Below are 17182 nucleotides of genomic sequence, written 5' to 3'. Positions count from 1 at the left end.
TCCGTGCTCCAGGAAGGGATTTTATAGATTTAGAAGTCAGCACGTTGCTGCACACGTTGCACGGTCTGGCTGCAGCAGAGAACTGCAGAACATCAGCCTTCCCCTCGGGCTGTTTCACACCCTTGCCGCTGCCTGTTGGCCAACGACAAGAGTAAATGTCACTTGTGCGCTGTGCTGCAGCCCATGCCTTAGCCAGGGCCGAAGTGCAAACCTCACAGCCTGGGTCAAGAGCAGGCAGCACATGCCTGTTGCTTTCCTTGCCCCGCGAGGCTGGAGGCCCTGTCTGTGGGGGCATTGGGTCTGTCCTGCCAGTCCATTCTCCCACTCCATCACAGGAGCACAGCTCACCCAGGGTACTGACAGCTTCCTCCAGCGCTGGGGTCGAGAGGCTCCTCTTGCCAGTGCAATGCTCTGTGTCTGAACAGTGTCTGTGGCGGAGGATTGGAAAAGGCTCTTCCCCCCCGCCTCCCCCGTGGCATTGTAGCTTTGAAAACTGAAGCTACAGAGAAAAGGATATGCAGATTCTGCTACTGTAGCCAAGCCTTCGTGCCAAATTTTGTGATATAGCATATATACCTTCAAAGTCTCTCCTTACTTGGGTTGTTATAGAATTATTTCCATGGGGAGGCTTTGATTCTACATGACTGGATAAACTGTTGGCATGAAATGTCTTTCCTTCTTTTCCAAACTACTGTTACACATGGTGTTGACACTGAATCTTAAATTACCTTACGTACTCATCTAAAAATTCTGTATTGTGTTTTGGCCTAAACATGTCTTAATGACTCTTTTTTTTTTTCTTGCTTTCATTTCAACTGATGAATTCTTTCGCCTGGAAAATGCCACATAAACAGTGGGGAGAAACACCTCTGTTATTTGAAAGATAAAAGTGGTTTGAAATGGAAGACTTTCAGATCTGAACACATATGCCAGGACCAAAGTTCAATGGGAATTTAATATGATACTATTTTAACGATCAAATTGAAATTAGTTTCTGAATATTTTTCTGAAACTGCTAAGACGTGGATATACTGTCAATTTCCCCGGTAAAGATTGTCTATCAGCTGAGGTTAACAAGCAACAGGGTAGGATTATTACAAATAGGCAGAACCCAAAAAATGTATATTTACCAGCTTGACTTTGAAAGACTTGCATCCTCCTGAGTATTTTAGAAAAACAAAACATTGGTGGGCCTAGGAGTTCCATGAACTCAACAAAATCTTACAGCCACTTCATTACAGCCCATTTTAACTGAATATTTAGACTACCCTGTTTCTTCGATTAGCTGTTTGCTTACTGAATGCTCATTTTTAGTGCATCCCTTCCATAAGGTCTTTTTCTCCTCAAAAGCAACAAAATACTCTAGTATTTTAGTATTACCATATGTGTAATATGGTTAGAACAGGGTTAATGATCCTGAGTGTTTATCATTATCTTTTGCTGGATCTATGTGGCCTCTGCAAAAGTCTGCAATGTTTTCTATGAGGCTAAGTGTAGAATCATTCTACCATTGGAGATAATGGTAGAAACAATACAATCCGATTTAGCAGTTAATCAAGCAGAAGAATAGTTTAGGAAGAAAAACAATTATCAGTGTTCAAAGACAGAGTAGTAATAAAAGTAATGGTGATCTGTTTACCTGGGTGCTACAGTCCTTCTTGAACTGAAGCCAGGAGAAATAGTAAACCATTGATACATATTTTTCCAGCAAATAAATATTAGAATTTATTTGTAGGTGAACTTTCAGTTTTGTAGTGAAGCTGAATGACCATGAAAAAAACTATTATATCTCTTTTAAATCTACAATTATGCCACAGCATAAGAGTGTTGGTCCTTAAAGCCTTTTCTAAAAGCGATGCATGAATGAACACTGTACAGGCATCAGATTTGGAACAGAGCTGGGACTGTTTATTGTAATCATAAAACCTGTTTCCCTGTGTCCTAAACAGTTTTTTTTATAAATCAGCCAGGATATCAGATTACTTATAATTACAAGAAAACCCCACAAAACAAAAAACCCCAAAACTCAAACAACCAAACAAACAAAAAACAAAACCAAAACCAAAAAACCCTTACTTGTTCTGCTTGCTTTCTTCAGCTGACCAAAAAATGAATTTCTGTTCTTAAATATTACTGAAGTTGCATTAGCATAGACACTGTAGAACTGTAGTTTAGCCAGTGTGAAAGAATTATCTTTGATTTTCTTCAAGTAAAACATTGCTTAGATCCTATATGCACCCAGAAAAATATTTTACTGGAGAAAAGAGTACTGGCTCTTGGGTAAAAAATGTAAAAATAAATTGAATGGAATTAAGTAATTAATTGCCTCTACTTCTTTCGGTATATCAATTAGTTCCCTTCTACCTTATAGGCTTGGCTTTATTATGCTAAAAAAGCGCATTCCTTCTCTGTTCCAGCCTAGAGAAAATCAGTGCCTTGCTGTGTTGGTTTGAAAACAAACCAGTGGGAGATCACAAGTCAAGATTGAAATTAAAAATAAGTGAAATAATACAAGGAAAAGCACTGACAAAGTCAGATATAACCTAACACCCTGTTAGGGTGGTAGTAGCAGTCCAACTGAAGTAGTCCAGTTGAAGTGGTGATCCTGTGAAGGTTTAGTCTCCAGCTGAAGATCCAGTGGTAGCTCTGGTCCTCTGGGAATTCAGTAGACAGGGCTAGCTCAGGCAGTTCTAAGGCTAGGTTATATCTACGTGGGAACACCTGGTTCTTCCCTCCTGGGCAGAGCATCTCACAATGGGATGAGATAAGTCCATGAGTCACACGGTGGGTCCCTGATGGCCCATTGCCTGTCATGCGGGGTGGGTCATTAGCAAGTGATAATAGCTAACGGATGGCCCATTGTCTGTCATCCGGAGTGGGTGATAGCAGCTAATGGCCCATAGCTGGTGGTAATAGAATACTTAACTACATCAATATTGCAACCTAGGACATTATTCACCCCTTATTCTATTACTATCTACACAGTTTTCACTTAAGATAAGGTCTCCTTGTGGGACACAACGGGTTTCTCTATCTGCCTGCATCACCCACTAAGTATAACCAGGTCTTTGGGCAAAAACAACCCCACGGATGGGCTTGCCTTTGCCTGAGGTGGGACTAATCTAAACAGTCTTTCCTAAAAAACTTCTTATGTGTACCACAGGGACTTTATTTCTATCTACTGTGTGCAAAGGTTCGGATTCGGTAGGACCAGCTCGATTGATAGAACCTCTTGTGTTAACCATCCAGGTGGCTTTTGTTAAGTTTAGTTTTCAATTTTTGAAGGTTCTCCCGCCAAGTGCTTTTAAAGTTGTCTTAAGTAGTCTGTTGCACCGTTCAACTTTCCCAGCAGCTGGTGCATGATAGGGGATATGGTATATCCATTCAATTCCGTGTTCTCTAGCTCAGGCGCTTATGAGGCTATTCTTGAAATGGGTTCCATTGTTAGACTCGATTTTCTCAGGGGTATCATGTCTCTACAGGACTTGCTTTTCTAGACTCAAGATGGTGTTTCGGGCAGTAGCATGAGGCACAGGGTAGGTTTCTAACCATCTCGTGGTTGCTTCTACCATGGTCAACACGTAGTGCTTTTCTTGGCGGGTTTGGGGAAGTGTGATGTAGTCAACTTGCCATACTTCCCCATACCTGTACTTTGACCATCGTCTACCATACTACAGAGGTTTCACTCGCTTGGCCTGTTTGATTGCAGCGCAAGTCTCACAGCTGTGGATGACCTGTGAGATGTTGTCCATGGTTAAGTCTACCCCTCGGTCACGAGCCCACCTGTATGTCGCATCTCTCCCTTGATGACCAGAGGCATCATGGGCTCAACGAGCTAGAAATAATTCTCCTTTGTGCTGCCAGTCTAGATTTACCTGTGACACTTTCACCTTGGCAGCTCAGTCCACCTGCTCGTTGTTACGATGCTCTTCATTAGCCCGACTCTTAGGTACATGTGCATCCTCGTGTCGAACTTTCACGGTTAGCTTTTCTGCCCGGGCGGCGATGTCCTGCCAAATCTCAGCGGCTCAGATGGGTTTTCCTCTGCGCTGCCAGTTAGCTTTTCTCTAGCGATCTAACTATCTCCACAGTGCATTGGCTACTATCCAGGAGTCGGTGTAGAGATAGAGCTTTGGCCATTTCTCTCGTTCAGCAATATCCAAAGCCAGCTGGATGGCTTTAAGCTCTGCAACTTGACTCGATCTACCTTGTCTCTCGGTAGCCTGTACAGCTTGTCGTGTGGGGCTCCACACTGCAGCTTTCCATTTCCGATCTGCGCCTACAATTCGGCAGGAACCATTGGTGAAGAGGGCATAGCGTCTTTCACTCTCTGGCAGCTCATTATACGGGGGTGCTTCCTCGGCACGTGCTACTTGCTCTTCTGCTTTTTCTGAAGATAATTTAAAAGTTTCACCTTCAGGCTAGTTTGTTATGATTTCTAGAATCTCAGGGCGATTCGGGTTTCCAATACGGGCGCGCTGTGTGATGAGGGCAATCCATTTGCTCCACGTAGCATCAGCGGCATGGTGGGTAGAGGGAACCCTTTTCTTGAACATCCACCCTAGTACTGGCAGTCGGGGTGCAAGGAGAAGTTGTGTTTTTGTGCCGATCACCTCTGAGGCGGCTTGGACTCCTTCGTAAGCTGCTAAGATTTCTTTCTCGGTGGGAGTGTAGTTGACTTCAGACTCTCTGTAACTTCGACTCCAGAATCTCAGTGGTCGACCTTGGGTCTCACCAGGCACTTTCTGCCAAAGGCTCCAGGACAGACCATGGCTCCCGGCTGCAGAGTAAAGCACATTCTTTACTTCTGGTCTTGTCCTGACTGGTCCAAGGGCTACTGCATGAGCGATCTCCTGTTTGATCTGGGTGAAGGCTTGCTGCTGTTCAGGGCCCCAGTGGAAATCGTTCTTCTTGCGGGTTATGAGGTAGAGAGGACTCACGATCTGGCTGTACTCAGGGATGTGCATTCTCCAAAAGCCTATGGCGCCTAGGAAAGCTTGTGTCTCCTTCTTGTTGGTTGGTGGAGACATCGCGATGATCTTGTTGATGACCTCAGAAGGAATCTGACGCCGTCCGTCTTGCTACTTTACTCCCAGGAACTGGATCTCTCGGGCAGGTCTCTTGACTTTGCTCTTCTTGATGGCGAAACCGGCTTCCAGGAGAATTCTGATGATTTTCTCTCCTTTCCCAAATACTTCCGTTGCTGTGTCCTCCCACACAATGATGTCATCAATATACTGTAGATGTTCTGGAGCCTCACCCTTCTCCAGTGCAGCCTGGATCAGTCCATGGCAGATGGTGGGACTGTGCTTCCACTCCTGGGGCAGTCGGTTCCATGTGTACTGCACACCTCTCCAGGTGAAAGCAAACTGAGGCCTGCACTCTGCTGCCAGAGGAATGGAGAAAAAGGCATTGGCAATATCAATGGTCGCATACCACTTTGCTGCCTTGGATTCCAGCTCGTACTGAAGTTCCAACATGTCCGGTACAGCAGCACTCAGTGGTGGTGTGACTTCATTCAGGCCACGGTAATCCACCGTCAGTCTCCATTCTTCACTGGACTTACGCACTGGCCATATGGGGCTGTTAAAGGGTGAGTGAGCCTTGCTGACCGCCCCTTGGCTCTCCAGTTCCCGAATCATCTTATGGATGGGGGCCACAGAGTCTTTGTCAGTGCGGTATTGCCGACGGTGCACTGTTGCTGTAGCAATTGGTACCTGCTGTTCTTCAATTCTCAGTAGTCTTAGAGCAGATGGGTTATCTGAGAGACCAGGCAGGGTATTCAGTTGTCTTATGTCTTCCATCTCTACAGCTGCTATCCCAAAAGCCCAGCGATGTCCCTTTGGGTCTTTGAAATATCCACTCTTGAGATAATCTATGCCGAGGATGCATGGGGCGTCTGGACCAGTCACAATGGGGTGTTTCTGCTACTCGTTCTCAGTTAAACTCACTTTAGCTTCCAGTACAGTCAGCTGCTGGGATCTTCCTGTCACCCCAGAAATGGAAATGGATTCGGTCCCCACATACCTGGATGGCATCAGGGTGCACTGAGCGCCGGTGTCAACCAAAGCCGTGTATCTTTGTGGGTCAGACGTGCCAGGCCATCGGATCCACACAGTTTAATAGATCCGATTATCCCTTTCCTCTACCTGGCTAGAGGCAGGGCTCCTCTAATCTTGTTTTTGGTGCACGATGTTCTTCTCCTGTAAATGTGTTCTTGAGGTCTCTTCAAGAGGATCAGTCATATTATCACTTCTATTCTGTCTGGAGTTCTGTCCACAAGAGACTGGGGCAGTGTTGTACCTAGATGAGCCTCTTGAAATGGATGATTCCTTTTTCAATTCACGTACCCGGGCTGCTAAGGTGGAGGTGGGTTTCCTATCTCACTTCCTCATGTCTTCTCTATGCTCTTGAAGGAAAAACCAGAGGTCACGTCGTGGAGTTTGTTTTCTTTCCCTGACTGGAGTACGTCTGCTCCTGATGGCAGAGACTCGGGTTGGTTTTGGTGTGGCATGGAAAAATCTTTCTGTTAGCTCTTTCCTTAGTTTCTGATGGCTCTCTTCAATCAATCTCCGGACTTGCTCGGCCAGGTTTGTTTCTACCGATGAGACCTGGGTGCGTAGTGGAGCGGTGACAGTGTCTTCATAAATTCTCAGTTTGTTTGTTAACACGCCCACCTGGTCTTCACCTTCCCTCCACTGCAGTGTTGCCAGGTAACGAGAGTATGTCTCTGGTCTGAGCCGCGCGAATCTTAGCCACATTTGTGAAGTGCACTGGACGTTATCTGGGTTCTTGGGGAATCTCTCGTTGTCCGAGAAAATGATCTCTAGCACGGCCAATTCCTTTAGGCATCGGATACCTTGTTCTATTGTGTTCTATTTTCTTTGGTGCATCTGGAGGTCTTCTTTGCAGAGGTATCTGTCCCGTACACTCGCCAGCAATCGCCGCCAGAGGCTGAGGGTTTCCTGGGTTTTCTCAATCTCCTGGTCAATAACCACATCCTGGGACAGGGATCCCAGTTGCCTGGCCTCACTTCCGTCCAGAATGGTGTCATTAGCAGCGGCATCCCAGATGCGAAGCAGCCAGGTTAAGATGGACTCGTTTGCCTGCCGGGTGAATTCCCTCCGTAGGTCACGCAGCTCTCCTAGGGATAGAGAGCGAGTGATGATCTCCGGCTCTGTCTCTTCTGCTGGGTGAGATGGTCCTGCTGCATCCTCATCAGTCGCTGTGCGGACTGATTTGCTCTTGGATTTCTTTTTCTGGACGGGGGCAACTGCTACAGGCTTCGGCTGTTCTGATTTGGTAATGGTCTGTGTTGAGACGTCCACTGCCCTTTTGGTTCTCTTCCTCTTTCTTGCTGATTTGCTTTGTTTCTCTTCCTCAAGAAGACAAGATATTGTTCTGATCTGCAGCATGAGGTACACAGTGCTGGTCAAAGAAAACAGAACTAACAAAAAGATTATGCCATCCCTAGCATCCAGAGAGAACTCAATATCCTCAAAAACAGCTGTGCCTGACCTGAAAGGCTGGAAGAAACCGCTCTCTCCTCCTAGCCCCAGAGGGTGGGTGCGATTGCCAAGGAGGTCCCAGACGTTGCAGCTCAAGTTAGGCCAGGCAGACAACGTCGAGTATATATTCCGGATGGTATTCATTGCCTCACAGGTTACCATGCAATAGGCATAATAAACCAATAGAGCAATTCTCATGCCATTCCCTGGTCGCAACAGGAGCAATATGACGGGTAGATAGTTTCCCATTTGAGGGAAGATATAGAGGGTAAGATACATTACCCACATAGACAGGCTGAGCATCATGGTGATAAGATGTTCTGAGTTTCCCAAGGTCGAGCCCCACATTGGGCGCCAAAATATGTGTTGGTTTGAAAATAAACCAGTGGGAGATCACAAGTCAAGATTGAAATTAAAAATAAGTGAAATAATACAAGGAAAAGCACTGACAAAGTCAGATACAACCTAACACCCTGTTAGGGTGGTAGTAGCAGTCCAACTGAAGTAGTCCAGTTGAAGCGGTGATCCTGTGAAGGTTTAGTCTCCAGCTGAAGATCCAGTGGTAGCTCTGGTCCTCTGGGAATTCAGTAGACAGGGCTAGCTCAGGCAGTTCCAAGGCCAGGTTATATCCACGTGGGAACACCTGGTTCCTCCCTCCTGGGCAGAGCATCCCACAATGGGATGAGATAAGTCCATGAGTCACACGGTGGGTCCCTGATGGCCCATTGCCTGTCATGCGGGGTGGGTCATTAGCAAGTGATAATAGCTAACGGATGGCCCATTGTCTGTCATCTGGAGTGGGTGATAGCAGCTAATGGCCCACAGCTGGTGGTAATAGAATACTTAACTACATCAATATTGCAACCTAGGACACTTGCGATCTAAATGTCCATTTTCAGTAAGAGATCTAAACAAGTCTATCTCTTTTCAATTGGTAATAGGGATTAGAGATTCTTATTTTTTATTGCATAGATGCCTATTACTGTAATTCTTAATTTAGTTTGAGGCCTAAGTCAGCAGGAAATTCCCAGCACTAGCAGGTGCTGCTCAGAGTCTCAAGACTGTCAGAAGCACAGTCTAAATGAGAAAACTCATCATACTTTTTTTGGAAACAAAATCTTAATGCTGGAAAATATAAAATTATCATAATTTCATGCTGCATATATAAAACTTAATGTTAGTTTAAGGTGTATTGGTTTCAAGTTTCCTGGTTGAAGACTGATGTAATTTTCCTAAGAGTGAATTTCTTTTGCAACTGAAAACATTTTTAACTGAGATTTTTGAAAATATTACTGTCTTCTAATGATTTTACATCGGTCAGAGAGCAGGCCACTTTATCAGTTTTCCCATATGAATCTATCTAGATAGGAGAGTTAGTTGTTTCTTAATGAATCTGCCATTTTTAAAACTTTTTTTGAGAACATTTTAAAGAGAAAGAAATGCAGATTATATTGGAAGTCTGTCTTCAATCTTTGTTCTATTGTATTTACTGGAACTGGTCGCTTTTAAGCTCCTGCCTTTGCTTCTCATCCCCTGTGCTGTCATACTGCCGCAGGGCACTGACAGTTTGCTATGATCACCTGACATGTGTAACACTGTCCTTCACTTTTTTTAAAGTCACAGCTGTGCTGTAGGTAAACAGCACATTGACTTCACACAACAGTGTCATTAGAAATGCTATGTTTTTACTCAAACTAATTTTATTCATTCTGTATACAGATAGGAGGCCTGTCTTGTGTTTCTTTGCTATGGGATATCCCACATGGAAAATAATGGTATGTATTGTAGAAAATAAAAAAAGGGGACATGCTATATTTCAGTGGAGTTAAATGAAGCTCATTTTATCACTGCTGTGTTTAGCCTTTTGTAACTGAAATCTGAAATCTATACAAAAATATCTGGGTGTGGGAGAGAGAAACAGCAGAGTATTTCTGTGAGTTATTACTCCTCAAACAGCATTAAGAATTAATTTTAACCTAAGTTTCTGTTATGTAAATTGCCATCAATGGAAATGGGAGACTTACAAGACAGCTACAGACTGTTCCTTATAATTTTTTAACTGCAGTGTGACTTGTTGACTTTTTTAATATTTCAGTTAGCAAAGTTTAACAAGTAGTGCTGAATGTCAAAGCAGAGTATTCATAAAAGATGGATTTTACAATGATGTTGGCTATATAGCATTGGCAGCCTTCTTCAAAAAGATATTGTTCTTTAAAAACTGTCAGCTTCAATAAATATGAAAATGTTTATTAAAAACAAAACAGACAAAAAAAGCCCACAAATGAACAAACAAGCAACAACAAAAAAAGGAGTATTTGCACTGTTTTTTTCTCATGTGAATAAATGCCCCCCCATATATATGTGTGTATAAAATACTTTCTCTCTTCAAAATTTATGTAATTTAGACAGCAAAGACCACATTAACACCCTCTTTTATGATTAAGTAGCCAGTAAAGGAAAATGAAAAAAGTTTACAAACCATTCAAAATTACAAATATATACATACACTTACAAAATGTTCAGTACTTCACTTATATAAAAGGCTACCAGTTACATAAAAAACAGTTGTGTGCAATATGATTCATTTGTATGCCTCAACATATTTAACACTTGACTAATTAATTTCAAGCATTAGAGAACAACTGAAAATATCCCGATTTAATCAACCTGGGCACTGGGTGAATAGTATATCTTAGTATATCTTATTAAGTACAAGCAAAATATCATTAATTTAGATGGGTCATGTTTGCTGCATTGTCGTACTGCCACAGTGGATTTCTCCTGCATCTGTGATGAGAATTGTCAAGTGGGATAAATTAGCAGAGTCCTAGGGCCTCCATTGTAAATGTACTTTCTGTGAGTAACACATCCAGCTCACGGCAGAGGAAGTATTTAGGAATCTTACTTCCCCTAAAATAAATGGAATTAAATGCCAAAATACGTTTATTGGCTCTAGGTTCTAGCCTTTTATTCAAAAGTCTCTAATTCATGTCTGTCTTTAATCCTCAAGTAGCTGAAAACAACCACAGGGCCCTGGTAGAGCATTGTAATGCTGAAAACAGGAAAGTACTGAAGTCCAATTTAAATCTTTTGCCAGAAGTTCCAGAGACCTGATATTATGTATGTATTGATTTCATTAAATGCACTAGGATATTTGTGTAGGTCTGCAATTTTCTTTTTGGAATAGTGTGCTGGGCCAAAAGAGGGTATTTCATTATTTGTCTATCTCTTCTGTCCTCTCCTTACCCTTCCCTCCTCTCTATCCCTTTATTTACTAGTCTCCCTCTCCTTTGTAGTCACCTTCACCACAGACTTAATGACCTCTCCCTTTTCCCAGTCCATTGCTTGTCTTTACCTCATTTTCCATCAGATCATTACTCCTGCTCTTCAGTAAAGTCCTAGGAGAAAAAAGCAAGTTATCCTGAAGAGAGAGATGGTAGGGGTGGTGTGACTGTTGCCACTGTGGTAAGAAAACATGGACATGGCAGCCTTATGCCTAACTTTGTGTTCACCCCAACTGCATTTCCTTCCTTACGCTGCCACATGAGAATACCCATGTTTTCCCAGACATATGTGACTACACTAATTTTGAAAATTAGTTCACATCCTTTAATTTCTTTTTTCATCTTCCCTGTTCTCCCAAGATTTGAAAAGACCACTGAATATCCTTCTGTTCTGTTTGATAATATTTGTTTTCATTTATGTCCTTCATTTCTTCACAGTTGTACATTAACTTGAGAGTGCATACTAACTGCTCACATTGATTTCCTCTGGAGTGACCAATAGGTATTACTTTCTAAGTAGTATTGCTCATGTTTCTCAATGTCAGCAGCTTTTCCCTACACTGTAGCCTTTTTAGTCTAATCTGTATTTATATTTCTTTCCTAACAGATCATTTCTACAGTTTTCAGAGTGCTGATTCTTCCATTACAAGAAAACATCTGCATTTCCAGAAGCCTGTATGCACAGGCAGCATGACTGGAATTTGCCAGGACTTTTATCTGCTTCACACACAAGAAAATAAAACAACTGTTGGGACACCTGCATGATATTTGGGTGGGGTAAAACTGGCCTCTTCTCCACTCACTCCACGGGGGTCTGCTGGGACTAACTTACCTATTCCCAAGGCAGCACTCTTCACTGGAGACCAAAACACCTCTGTTTATCGCTCTGCTTTTCACCCTTCAAAGGCTGGTCATTCCTGAATGACAGCTGAACTACTTCGTTCAGCTCCAGGAAGAATTCAGTAGCAGCTAAACAGTCTCGTTTTTATCGCAGTCCCATAAATAGGAGAGAGAATGCAGCACTGGCTCTGGGTGATTTCCCTCTTTATGCAACCATTATAGAAAGAAAGAATTCATAGGACATTTTCTATATGTAGTGGAAAAGAAGCAGTCAATCTCCTCTGGAAGCATAGTCACTGCTTTCAATGTTGGTATAAGGGACAAGACAGCTATACAATAATAATTTTGGCATCTTAAATTCAGTTTTTATTTCCCCAAGAAATGCCTTGTTTCCGGTGAAGCTCAGTTATTCAAAATTGCAGTAGTTAGTGGCTCATGCCTCTTCTTTTATTGGTAAGGGAGGAAGGCAGAGGACTTTGATACGTTTGCTGCAACACTGAGATTTTCAATACTTCTGAGCTCAAGCAGTTGAGAAGGAGGGGAGGAAGGAGAATATGTGTGTGGTGAGGGAAGAGAGCAAGGGAAAGAAAGGAGTGTTTTCCACTGAACATCTGAGAGTGACTTAACTATTGCATTTGCTGAGACATCATTATTTTTAATTAGCTCTTGAAACTTCTAGCATGGTCACTGCCTGGAATACACAAATGAAGGCAACTGAAGAGAGCCGTTAGATAAAAAAGAACTCTGCAGAATGCAGCTGGTTGTTAGGAGCAGAGAAGTTTTAAATGCCCACAAACAACAGTGCAAGTCATACTCCATCACCTGAGAACTACAAGACTGCTACCTCTTCTATAACTTTTCACATTAATGGCATATTAACCAGGCAAAACAAGGAGATTAACTGGTTGATGTTCTCTTCTCAGGATTGCCAGCACGAGTAGTCCATAAGGTGGGCAAACTGAACACCTGTCCTGCTCCCCTTGCATATGTCCAGCCAAGACACTCAGCCAGGTGCTCAGGCAGAATAGTCCTGGCTTTTATGTGAGCCTTGTTGACAACATCATGTGTCAACCTGAGTCCTCACTGTGTATACTGGCATCAACACTGCCTACAACAGACTAACTTTGGTATGTCTTTCCTTGACAAAACTCTGTCAGGCTTCTCATAATGTATGCAGGTGAAAGGAGAATTGCTGGTAATCTATTTTCATTCTCTGGAAGTGGAATATGATATTTTATTTGGCATGGCAATGGAGCAGCAGAACAAGTGCCATGAGCTGCCTGTGGCAGCCAGAGATGGTGGTCCTCATTTCAACAAGGTCTAAGCTCCTTCCACTGTATGAGGAGGGTGTTTGTTGTGAGGGTCTGTAAGTGCCCTCTGAAGCTCTGTATCTCGTTTCTGCAGAACAAAGAGATGAAAAGAGTTTGCTGTGCTCTGTTGTGAGCCTGCAATGCTGTAATGAGGAAGTGGAAGGGCAAGTAGGGCCTTTCTTACCTTCCTAATCATTCCAGCATATTCTCAGCTTTGGAAAGGCAGGAAGACAGTAGCTCAGTAAAGCATTATGCATGCGTCATTTATTAAGCTTTGAATGAGTATGTAGGCTTTACTTTATCTCAACCGTGAGTACATACTAAAGCCGTATCACATGGAATTAAGGTGCTTCAGTGTACACAGAGTTAGTGTACTTTTCTGATTCAATGTAAACAAGCCCTTAGGTCATGGATCTAGAGACAAGTATAGCATGTTATTAGCGATATCAATGAGGGCAATTAACTTACTCCTATGAAAAATATCTCTGCATTTGAAAAAGCAGATCCTTATATTTTAAATCTCTGTGACAGTAGCATGCCTGTGAAATTACGTGACTTTCTAGCACATCACTTACTTTTCCTAGGCATGTGTGTGATTCATATAGCTTTTGTGTCTATATATATATTTTTAATATTTATCTGTTTTAAAATGAAACAGTAATTAAATTTATGCCATAAGCATTTTACACTGTAAGAGTGAATGCTTATCACTTCAATATTTGTGCACATATGCATACATATACATATATGTACATGACACATTGATTTATGTACATACACATCTCATATATTTCAGATTTATGCTTTTGTGGATCAATTACTTATATGTTTGTGTGTGTGTGTGTGTGTGTGTCTATACACAGAATTCTAGTTGTTTTATGATTGTATTAACACATGAAGACATGGCTGAACTACAGACAAAATAGGTTATATAGTAAAAATAGGTATGCGATAGAAAAGAACACAACCATACCCTGGCAAGTTCCCATTTCTTCAGAGTGTGCATAAGAAAATGTCCACATAGATCTAAAATGCTGAACAGCCTGACAAGAACAGTGCCATTCACATTTGAATATCTTAAAAGGCAGTTTATGAATATTCAAATCTTAGAGGATTTCTCTCCCAAAGGTCTCTTGGTTGTGCAGTGGCTTTATTCAAGATGGTTTCTGTCAAAAATAAAGAACTTAAAACCAGAACAATTGTTTCTCTCATTTAATACAATGTTGATACACCTAAATTGGTGGTTTTCAGATAAATGTGACTGACTACTCATAAAGAATTGTGGAAATCAGTAGGGGAGAGCAACAAAAGCTTGAAAATATTCTAAAACGTGTCCCTTATACCAGTAATGGCAGCATGTTAATGAACTACTCATGGGAAAGTGTTTTAGAAGACTGTGCCACAAAAACCTCACCTGACCTTCTCCCCATATTTCCACTATTAAATTAAGAATTTATTGCCTTTCCTGTACTAGAAGATGAACATCACCTTTCTAGATAACACAGCTGGCAAAAAGTGACAATGCAAATTACCTTGTAGAGGAATCCACAAATCAACAAACTCTTCAGAACATTAGCCACTATGCAAGACACTAGGAAAAATGTCTCACAACTTTCCTGCAAGGAACAGGCCAAGCATTTAAATTAACCTCCCAAATACCACCTATCAATCTAATAATGCAGAATGGAAGCCCTTACTGACAGAATGTTCCTGTCTATTGCGTAATACTCAATGCTGCTATATATTAAAAAAAGTGTTAGATAATTACAGCATTTACTAAAACACTTCATTGAAAACTGCTTCTTTCCCACATCTCTTTTTAAACAACAGTTCCAGTATTATACTCACAATCTTAAGTACACTTACTCTGTACTAACAAACACTCATTAGAACGAAACCTTACTGGCACAGCAAAAGCAAAATTCATGAATACAGATGGATTTAACATAATGGGTATCATTACCGATATTAATTTCCATGTGTTTTCTTCATAAACTTTTTCAAATGTGATCTATTACACTAAGTATCACACATCCTCATGAAAGTTACATGCGTGAAACTAATCTACCGCTATTCATTACAATGAACTGACACAGGTAACAGACAAAACATAGCTAGGGCTAGGAGAGTATTTATCTCATAAAGAAAATAGTCCATCTCTTGCACAGTCTAGGGGATAACAGGGGACCTAGAAGACATGTTTAAAAAATAATCTTGGGAACTACATTGTTAATGGTGGGTAAACAAATTGTGGAGACAGAAGAGACATTATTTTCAAAGCTGACAGTTTTCTTGCTGATTCCTCCCCTGTACATTCATGCTAGCAGCTCTTTTCCCACCAGTGGTTTAATTGATCCAAATAATTTTATTATACTAAAACCAATACATCCCACTTGTATTTGGTAAAGTTCCCATTAATGATCTCAGTCAAGTCTAAGACTTTGTCTTCTCTGTTTCTATCAGTTGTTCTAATTAAAGGCATCACCTGTTCTACAAACCTTGCCTAATTTTTTATCCCACAGTGTCAAAGTTCATTGAAGGTCTCTCTCACCTGGGTTCTGTGTCTGTTGAATCTGAATGTGTGCTGTTTAATGCTGTTTAATTACAACACTTAGAAATTTGTTCATGGAAATGGATTGAGTTGATACTGTCATGACGCTCAGATGTAAACTCTGCTACACTGCTAATGTAGCAGGTTCATCAGAAGCTATGCATTTTCACCTTAGTTTTACAAAGTAAAATATTTTAAATATGTTATATCAAAAATAGAAATAATTACACCTCTAGACTGAAATGCACTTCTCAAAGTATTTGGTAAAGCCAAGCTGTCTCTTGAGAGCTTTTGCTTGTTTGTAGGCATAGAAATGAGTTAATAGACAACTTTTTCACCTTTGTGGCCTGGAAGGTTACTATTCCCTTACTGATGTGGAATAATACTGTGCAATATACCTGTCATGTAAAGATGTGTAAAAATATCCTGTGATGGAGGAAAACAATAGTTGAAACCTATGAATTAAAACATTAAAGATTTATTGTTTGCATCTACCATGCCTCAGAACATAGGACAGATGTAACTGAAAAAAACCCCAACTATTTTAGATTTTAAAAAATACTCTGAAATGATTTTTGTCAAAGGAAAATGAAAAATATCTATAATATTTCTATAAGGTTTTCAGTTATGCTAGTGATACAAGTACAATTTTTTATATTTTTGTTCAAAGGGGAAGGGATAAAATACTTGAAAAAGGAGAACATTTTAACACTTAGAACGATGTCATTTATATCATTTGTGTGGGGAGAAAAAAGGCAAAAAAATAAGCAAAAAAAGAGAACTGAATACTTCATAAAGAAATGGGGAAGACAAAATTATTCTTTTTTAATTGAACTTAAAATTGAATTTCATGTGTAATGAAAGAAATCTGCAATTGTTCTAACAGATTCTGAAAAAAGTAATTATTTTCCCCAAAATGAAAGAATCTTTTATCATGAACTGTATTCTGCAGATGGAGAACAATGAAACTGATTTTTTTTTAGCTCTGCTAAAAATGTTTCATGGTAGTTTCTCTACAAATCAAAAACTCTTTTTTTAAGGTACAATCTGTCAGTTTAACCAGCCTAGAGATAGAATAGTTCATCTCAGTGGATTGTTTCCATCTCCTTGCTTCAAAAGGATTTACCTTGTGATTCCAAACATGCTAGTCCATAAGAAATTCAATTTGAAATATCATTGCACCAACATTGAAGCCAAGAATTGAAACATTGGTAGCATTTATTTTTACATGACTGACATTATTCACAGAAAATGGCATGGGAAAGATAAAAAGTTCATGTGTTCATACACACAGCAGTGCTGCTAAAGACTACTAAGAGATTTGTATTGTCAGCATTAGCACCTTCTAAGAAAAAATAATTCTCAAAATAGAGGTAAGCCATAAAATGTAAAATAAATGCAATTCATCCTACAATTAAAGAAATCTGGTTTTATTCAATGGTTGTGTGATGATGGGTCCTGTAGAGCTAGCATAACTGATTTTCTGTAGAACAGTACTCCAGATCAGATTAGAGGTTGGTACAGCTTTCCTTTAGGATTTCTATTTGGACACAAAGATCCTCAACAGCATTATTTGTTGCCCTTCTAGGATGCAAGAACTTAGCAAAGGTAGTCCAAAACTACCATCAGTACATAGGCAACCTGAGCACATGGCTTATTTTAGACAACTTCACAGTTGGCTGGTTTTGC

General features: G+C 40.9%; 1 long non-coding RNA gene across 1 annotated transcript; it reads left to right on the top strand.

Moving 5' to 3' along the window:
* Positions 1–230: 230 nt before the first annotated feature.
* On the top strand, positions 231–15625 carry LOC146424934 (uncharacterized). Its single transcript, XR_014846847.1, has 3 exons — positions 231–2431; positions 8378–9283; positions 11400–15625. It is a non-coding gene; the product is annotated as an uncharacterized LOC146424934 (long non-coding RNA).
* The last annotated feature ends 1557 nt before the right edge of the window (positions 15626–17182 follow it).

Source organism: Lichenostomus cassidix, chromosome Z, assembly GCF_008360975.1.
Source record: "Lichenostomus cassidix isolate B80296 chromosome Z, HeHo_3.0, whole genome shotgun sequence".
Classification (NCBI taxonomy): domain Eukaryota; kingdom Metazoa; phylum Chordata; class Aves; order Passeriformes; family Meliphagidae; genus Lichenostomus; species Lichenostomus cassidix.
This window is presented reverse-complemented; position numbering and strand designations above follow the sequence as displayed.